Here is an 8,914-nt window from a genome sequence, read left to right on the forward strand (position 1 = left end):
CCAGCCCTCTTCCCACAACCCACCTGGGCCCTCCAGTTGACCTCACCCGCTGACCTCCCTGAGGCCCCAGTTCTGGGCTCCAGACCTTCTCTTAGCGCCTCCACCCACCAATCTTTTGACCTTGAATTTGCCTGCACCGTAATTTCTGTTCCTTCCCCCATTTCCCTGGGTCCCTCCCCAGGCTCCTGGGACCCATCTCCCCTCCAGAGTATGGCTGTGACCCCTCGGTGATGCCTCCTGAGCTTCACAGGAGGATCAGAAGGCTTTGACCTTGACTTTGACCCTGGCTTGCTTTCTATTCTCTAAACTGGGCCTTCTCAACCCCAGCATGACTGACGCTTGGTGCCAGATCACGCCCCGCAGCGGGGCTCGTCCTGTGCATTTTAGGGTATTGAGGGGCGTCCCTGGCGTCCACCACCGCCCCAACCACCAACGTCGTGACAGTTAAAACACATCTCCAGACACTGCAATGTCCCCCAGGGGGCAGAATCTCCCGCCGTCTGAGAAGCCCTGGTCTAACGCATCTAGCTTATTTCAGCCGCAGGGCCTTTGCACGTGCCGTACCTGAACTCTCCACCCCGCATCCTTTCATGTCATTCGCATTTCAGCTTACGTGTTACCTCCTGATAGGCTCCCACTGACCATCCCGTTGCTCAGCGTCCCCCTGAGTCACTCCCGATGCCATCACCCTGTTTTAACTTTCTGCAAGGTACTCACCACCAGCGGGTATGCTTCTACTTGTTGACTATTTGCCTCTACTGAAAGAACATGAGTTCCACGAACACAAGGATCTTGCCGGCCAAGGTTGGCGTGCCTGGTGCATAGTAGGTGCTCAGTAAACAGTCGTCACATCAGATTCACATCACAACAGCCGCCACTGTTTTGTCTTTCTCCACGCTTGTGCGTGACCACAGACGGCTGGGCAGGACTGAGCTGCCCCGGACAGGACAGAGGCCCTCTGCAGCGCCCGCCTCCTTGGGGGCTCCAGCCTCCCTTTTGCTCTTGCTGGAGGTGGAAGGGCCAATGTAGAACTCTCTGGAGAAGTAGGCTGGAGAAGAAAGTTTCCTGGGCTCAATGCCACCCGGAAGACACCCCCCTGCCCTCCCCCCCGCAGCAATCCTAGTAGCTTTTGTCTTCGGTACTTCACGGGTGTCTTCCTGTCCGATTCTCCCAGCAACTGAGATAACGAAAGGGGCTGGTTGGCTCTCGGGCACGGGCTTAGCCGGGCACTCAGCCAGGCCTGGTCGTTAACTGTTGTGTGCCAGCCAGGCTAATACAGCCGATCGCAGCAGATGCCGTTCGCTGAGGGCCTGGGAGGTGCCAGCTGGTTGGCACTCCGCGTTGGCCGTCCCCAGGAGGCAGACATGAGGAACCTGTCCCATGGAAGGAAAAAAACAAGGTGTAGAGCAGGCGTCCTCAAACTACGGCCCGCGGGCCACATGCCGCCCGCCGAGGACATTTATCCGCCCCTTCGGGTGTTTTTGCCGCCGCTGCCTGTCCTGCTTAGCAGCCGGCTCTTCCCGGGCCCACGGTGCGCACTCTCCAACGGGTCTGGGGGACAGCGAACAGGCCCCCTGTTTTAAAAGTCTGAGGACCCCTGGTGTAGACAGATGAAACCCCTTGCCCGGGACGCTCCACCTCTGTGGGCCTGAGTTTTCCAACACCGGCCCGGGCTGGTGAGGGAATGAAAAGCGTTTATACCGCCAGTGAGCTTTGCGCCACGCCTGGATCGCGACAGGGGCTCCAGAGATGCTGGTCGTGGTTAATTAATATTATCCCTCCTGCCAGCTTCACCCGACAAGCGGCAGAGTCAGGAATCAAGCCGAGTCCGGCCGCCGACGTCAAGGTTCCAGCGAGAGTTATTGAAATCTAAGTCTCCGACCTGGGTTTTCCGTCTTCGGTACTGCAAGACACCCAGGGCCAGACGGTCCTTCCTTGCGGGGACTGCCCTCTGCCACATGAGGTGCTGAGTGACGGCATGCTTGTTCTCCTCCCCTAGATACTAGTAGCACACACACATGCACACACACACACACACACACACACACACACCAATCGCAACAACCACAAGTGTATCCCAAAATTGCCAAACTGTCCACTGGGGAGCAAAATGCTCCTTCCCCCCACCAAGAACCACTGTTCTACCAGTAGTAATAATAGTGTCACAATTTTTTTTCTTTATTTTTTTCTGACAGAGTCTCCTTCCCACCCAGGCTATGGTGCAGTGGCATCATCATAGCTCCCTGCAGCCTTGAACTCCTCCTGGCCTCAAGCGATCCTCCTGCCTCGGCCTCCCAAGTAGCTGGGACTACACGTGTGTGCCACTATGCCTGGCTAAACTTTTCTAGTTTTGGTAAGCGACTGTGTCTCGCTCTTGCTCAGGCTGGTCTCAAACTCCTGGCCTCAAGCGATCCTCCTGCCTCGGCCTCCCACAGTGCTAGGATTATAGGCGTGAGCCACCATGCCCAGCCTATGTTACAATATTTTGAGGGATAGAAGTTTCAGGTGGTAATATATACATACTGTCTCAACTCTCCCAGCAACTTGAGGACTTTAATTTGTCACCTTGGTTTATCAATGATGAAAATAGGCCTCAAGCTGGGTATGGTGGTGCACACCTGTAGTACCAGCTACTCAAGAGGCTGAGGCAGGAGGATCCCTTGAGCCCAGGAGGTGGAGGCTGCTGTGAGCTGTGATCATGCCACTGCACTCCAGTATGGATGACAGAGGGACCCCTCATCTCTAAAAGAAACAAAAGGAGAAAGAAAGAAAAATAATTGTCACAAACAATTTGCCAAAGTCCCCTCGGCAGGGAAGTGAGCTGAGAGTCATCCCAAATACTGAGTCCGAAACCCAGCAGTCGTTGGCTAAACTGGAATCCGTGGGTAGTAAAAATTCTTGGCAACTTTTGTGAAGTGTGACAATGGTATGGTGGTTAGTTTTTTGGTTTTTTTTTTTAAGAGTGCATCTTTTATTAGAGACACATAATAAAAATATTTATGGAATGATAAGATAATTTGTATTTGCTTCAAAATAATACCAGATGGGGAGGTGGATGGGGGGATGAGGGGGTTAATAGGGCTCAGCCTGCAGGGGGGCTCATGACACTGTTCTGCCTACTTTTGTGTCTGAAATTCTCCATAGGAAATGTATAAAATAGTCTTCGGGTTGTACTCTTAGAAAATAATCACGATTGTCATCATACCTTGAGCAGGCTCTAAACCCCAGGCCAGGAGATTTCTAGACTTCCTTTGACGTCTTGCATCATCACGCCCCCTTCACGGAAGCATCCAGGCTGAGCAGTGTTAAGAAACCAAATTAATTAACTCTGAGCCTGGAAGGGCCTGGGCTCGGCAATGCGCAGAGAAGCAGCGCCCCCTGGAGGCCATCCTGTGAAAGGGCAGAAGCAGCTGGCGCCCAGGGCAGGGTGGGGGTGCTGGCCAGGGAGCACTCTTTGGGGGAGGGAGGGCAGAAACAAACAAGCAAACAACAAAAACAGCAATAGATAAAAATAATATTTTCTTCAAATTTTTAAAATTATGTCTAAATACCAAATAAGATTTTTATGGGTAGGGGGGTCGGCTTCCCCAGTATATAGTCTTGTATAAATAGTATAGTCAATATTCTATATTTAACATATTAATTCACTACATGCAGTGATATAGTATATATTATTTAAATTACTATATGCTATCTTAAATTATATACCACTTATATATCTTAAAATATATACCACCGTAATTTAAATTACATGTACTATACTAATTTACTATATGTGGCTGGGCGTGGTGGCTCAGGCCTGTGATCCCAGCACTCTGGGAGGCCGAGGCGGGAGGATGGCTTGAGGCCAGGAGTTCGAGACCAGCCTGAGCAAGAGTGAGACCCCGTCTCTACAAAAGATAGGGTTCTCTCTTCTCTGAGCGTCCAAATTTCCCTTTTCTGATATGGAAACCTGTCATTGGATTAGGGCCCACCCTAATGAACTCACCTCAGTTTGATGACATCTGTGTTCTCTTCCGCATGTCTGTGTCATCCCTTCCACCCCACCTGCCAAATCGCCGTAGTGGAACCCGATCACCACGTCAACGGTATTAGGAAGTGGCGGTTTGGGAGGTGATTAGGTCATGAGGCTGGAGCCCTCATAGGTGGAATTGGTGCCCTTATAAGTGGCCTTATAGGTGGCCCCATAGAGCTGCCTTCTCTGCTTCTCCCATGTAAGGACACAGTTAGTACGCGTCATTCATAAATCAAAAAGCAGAACTTCAGCAGTCACCAAATGTGCTAACACCTTGATCTTGGAATTCCCAACTTCCAGAACTGAGAGCTGTAAATTTCTGTTGTTCATAATGAGACCCCCACCTCTACAAAAAGTAGAAAAATCAGTTGGGTGAGGTGCTATAGTCCCAGCTACGTGGGCGGCTGAGACGGGAGGATCACTTGAGGCCGGGAGTTTGAGGTTACAGTGAGCTATGACAACACCACTGCACTCTAGCCTGGGCAACACAACAAAATGCTGTCTCAAAAAATAAATAAATAGATAGATAAATTTTTGTTGTTTACAAACCACCCAGTCTAAGGCAATTTGTTACAGCATCCTAAATGGACTTTAACAATCTGCAATGGGCTGGGCGAGGTGGCTCACGCTTGTGATCCTAGCACTCTGGGAGGCCGAGGCAGTAGGACCGCTTGAAGCCAAGAAGTCGAGACCAGCCTGAGCAAGAGCGAGACCCCGTCTCTACAGAAAATAGAAAAATCAGCCGGGCATCGTGACACATGTCTGTAGCCCCACCTACTCGGGAGGCTGAGGCAGGAGGATCGCTTGAGCCCAGGAGTTTGAGGTTGCTGTGAGCTATAATGACGCCACCGCACTCTAGCCCAGGGCCACAGAACAAGACTCTGTCTTGAATTGAGAAAGAAAGAAAGAAAGAAAGAAAGAGAGAGAGAGAGAGGGAAGGGAAGGGAAGGGAAGGGAAGGGAAGGGAAGGGAAGGGAAGGGAAGGGAAGGGAAGGGAAGGGAAGGGAAGGGAAGGGAAGGGAAGGGAAAGGAAAAGGAAAAGGAAAAGGAAAAGGAAAAGGAAAAGGAAAGGAAAGGAGAAGAAAAGAAAAGAAAAGAAAAGAAAAGAAAAAGGAAGGAAGGAAGGAAGGAAGGAAGGAAGGAAGGAAGGAAGGAAGGAAGGAAGGAAGGAAGGAAGGAAGGAAAAAGCTTCTATGTCCAAATTAAGTCACATAAGATACGGAGGGTTATGGCTTCAGTGTATCTTTTGGGGGGTACGCAATTCGCCCCATAACAGGAGAATGCACGTCTTTCAATACTCTGAGTGAGGAAAGGGGAGGTCCACACAAAGCCCCCCGCTAAGCATCGAGAACATGGCCATCTCTAGGAAGAGCACCTGCGTGAACGTTTGCTGTGTCGACGGCTGAACCGGTGGCCTTTTCCGGGTGGCACCGTTCTTGCTGGAAGTGTCTGCCAAACTATGATTCAGACCGGGTTGTCTGGCAGGCATTTCCTTAAAAATGAACAAAACGAGCCTGTCACCTCGAGGAAAACAACTGACAGTATTTATTGCCAGAGATAAAAATTCAAGCTTTCAAGGGAAAGACAGAGTTTTGAAAAACTTCTGTCTGCCACCGTGAGTTTGGCAGCTTCTTGACATCTAAAGATTTTTCTATGCCTGCCGTCCCAGCTACTCAGGAGGCCGAGGCGGGAGGATCGCTAAAGGTCAGGAGTTTGAGACCCGCCTGGGCAACATAGTGAGAACCCATCTCAAAACAACAAAAAAAAGGCCGGGCACGGTGGCTCACGCCTGTAATCCTAGCTCTTGGGAGGCCGAGGCGGGCGGATTGCTCAAGGTCAGGAGTTCGAAACCAGCCTGAGCAAGAGCGAGACCCCGTCTCTACTATAAATAGAAAGAAATTAATTGGCCAACTGATATATATATAAAAAATTAGCCGGGCATGGTGGCGCATGCCTGTAGTCCCAGCTACCCGGGAGGCTGAGGCAGAAGGATCACTCGAGCCCAGGAGTTTGAGGTTGCTGTGAGCTAGGCTGACGCCACGGCACTCTAGCAAGGGCGACAGAGACTCTGTCTCAATAAATAAATAAATGGTTAACTATCTCATGTGATGTATTGAATACTGTACCGAAACGGAAAAACAGCATGGTTGTTTGAGTACTTAAAGCATGGCTTGCGCTGAATGTGGGTCACTTTCACACCATCACAAATTCGGAACATCATAGGTCAGAGGCCGTCTGCACTTACAGGAGATCCCTGGAGCAGTCGGATTCACACAGAGACAGGAAGCAGCGCGGTGTCGCCAGGGGCTGGGGGGGGGGGTTGGGACATGGGGAATCCGTGTTCCATGGGGACAGAGTTTCGGTTTTGCAAGATGAAAGAGTTGTGGAGTCGGATGGTGGTGGCAGCTGCCCAACAAGGTGAATGCCGTTAATGCCACTGAGCTGTGCGCTGGAAAATGGTTTAAGACGGTACATTTTATGTCGTGTGTTTCATCACAGGTTTTCTTTTTTTTTTTTTTTTTCTTTTTTTTTTTGAGACAGAGTCTAGCTTTCTTGCCCAGGCTAGAGTGAGTGCCGTGGCGTCAGCCTAGGTCACAGCAACCTCAAACTCCTGGGCTCAAGCGATCCTCCTGCCTCAGCCTCCCGAGTAGCTGGGACTACAGGCATGCGCCACCATGCCCGGCTAATTTTTATATATATATATATTAGTTGGCCAATTAGTTTCTTTCTATTTTTTTATAGTAGAGACGGGGTCTCGCTCAGGCTGGTTTTGAACTCCTGACCTTGAGCAATCCGCCCGCCTCGGCCTCCCAGAGTGCTAGGATTACAAGCGTGAGCCACCGCGCCCGGCCAGGTTTTCTTTTTTTAAGTGGCAAAAAGAACCTTTCTCCCAATCCGAGCCCAAGGAAGTTACTGAGTGTGACTGCTGCAGCTAAAATTAGCCTGGAACTCAGAGCCAGCCGTCCGTGTCCTTACACCTACACGGGCACGGCAGGGCCACCAGGTCCCGCCAATCACCTCCCCGCCGGCCACTGGAGGGGGAGGGGCCCAGAATAGGCTAGGAGGCTATTTTGGTGCAATCTGTTTTCTCAGAAAACGAGATCTCAGAACGCTCGCGCTGGAAGGCGGGGAGCTGACTCACCGCCAGCACCCACCCGGTGCTAGATAAACCCAGGCAGAGTCTGCCCAGGCATTGTCAGAGAGCTGGCTTTTGTCATCCCCACTCCAGACCCCATCCCGTGCCAAGGGCTTTCTAGCTAACTCCTCCTCGCTGCCCGAAGAGGAAACCGAGGCACAAAGAAGAGGAGTTGCTTGCCCAACACCACACATCTCGGAGGTTTGAAAAGCCAGGGTTTGAAAGAATTTGGGAAACCTCAGAGGCTGGCCTCTCTTTTCTTATTTTTCCTTTTCTTTTTAGACGAAAGTAGAGCGTAAGCATGCAATTCTGCAAGTTCCGACAAACACGTACAGTTGTGTAACTACAGCCACAATCAAAAGACAGAACAGGGCCGGGCGAGGTGGCTCACGCCTGTAATCCCAGCGCTCAGGGAGGCTGAGGCGGGAGGATCGCTTGAGGCCAGGAGTTGGAGTCCAGCCTGAGCAACAGTGAGACCCGGTCTCTACAAAAAATAGAAACATTAGTCGGGCATGGTGGGGCATGCCTGCAGTCCCAGCTACTCAGGAGGCTGAGACAGGAGGATCACTTGAGCCCAGGAATTTGAGGCTGCAGTGAGCTGCGAGGACGCCACTGCACTCCACCCACGCAACAGGGCGAGAGACTTTGTCTCAGGGCGGAAAAAAAAGGTATGCATAAGTTTGCTAGGGCTGCCATAACAAAATGTTGCCCCCCACTCGATTAAGGGGCTTAAATAACAGAATTTTTTTTCCCACAGTTCTTAAGGCTGGAAAGTCTGAAATCAAGGTGCTTGCAGGTTTCATTTCTTCTGAGGTCTCTGTGCTCAGCCGGCAGATGGCATCCTTCTCCTCGTATTGTCACATGGTCTTCCCTCCACGCATGCCTGTACCCTAATCTCTTCTCATATGGGTACCACTGACATCTGTATAAGTCCCCACCCTAAAGACCTCATTTTAACTTAATTACCCTTTTAAAGGCTTTATCTCATGTCTTAGTCCCTTTGCATTTCCCATAAACGACAGAAGTTTCTCTCTCACAGTTCCGGAGGCTGGGACGTCCAAGATCAAGGCGCTGGCACCTTTAGCATCTAGTGAGCACTCTGGTTCATAGATAGCGTCTTCCCCCGTATCCTCACGTGGTAGATGGAGCGCAAGTTTCCTCTGGGGCCTCTTGAAAGGGCACTAAAAATGCATCGTGGGGTTTCCACCCTCATAACCTAATCACCTCCCAAGGGCCCCACCCCTAATACCATCACCTTGAACGTGAGGACTTCAACATTCGAATTTGAAGAAACACAATTCAGGCCGGGCGCGGTGGCTCACGCCTGTCATCCCAGCACTCTGGGAGGCCGAGGCGGGCGGATTGCTCAAGGTCAGGAGTACGTAACCAGCCTGAACAAGAGCGAGACCCCGTCTCTACCATAAATAGAAAGAAATTAATTGGCCAACTAATACATATAGAAAAGATTAGCCAGGCATGGTGGCGCATGCCTGTAGTCCCAGCTACTTGGGAGGCTGAGGCAGGAGGATTGCTTGAGCCCAGGAGTTTGAGGTTGCTGTGAGCGAGGCTGACGCCACGGCACTCACTCTAGCCTGGGCAACAAAGCAAGACTCTGTCTCAAAAAAAAAAAAAAAAAGAAAGAAACACAATTCAGTTCTTCACAGATATGCAATGGCATTTTCTTGTGGTTTTAAGGTGCAATTCATGTGGTACCTGCCATTGCTATCTTTCTTTGGTAATGTGTCTGTTCAAATCTTCTGCCG

This window comes from Microcebus murinus, chromosome 4 (assembly GCF_040939455.1).
Source record: "Microcebus murinus isolate Inina chromosome 4, M.murinus_Inina_mat1.0, whole genome shotgun sequence".
Taxonomy (NCBI): Eukaryota; Metazoa; Chordata; class Mammalia; order Primates; family Cheirogaleidae; genus Microcebus; species Microcebus murinus.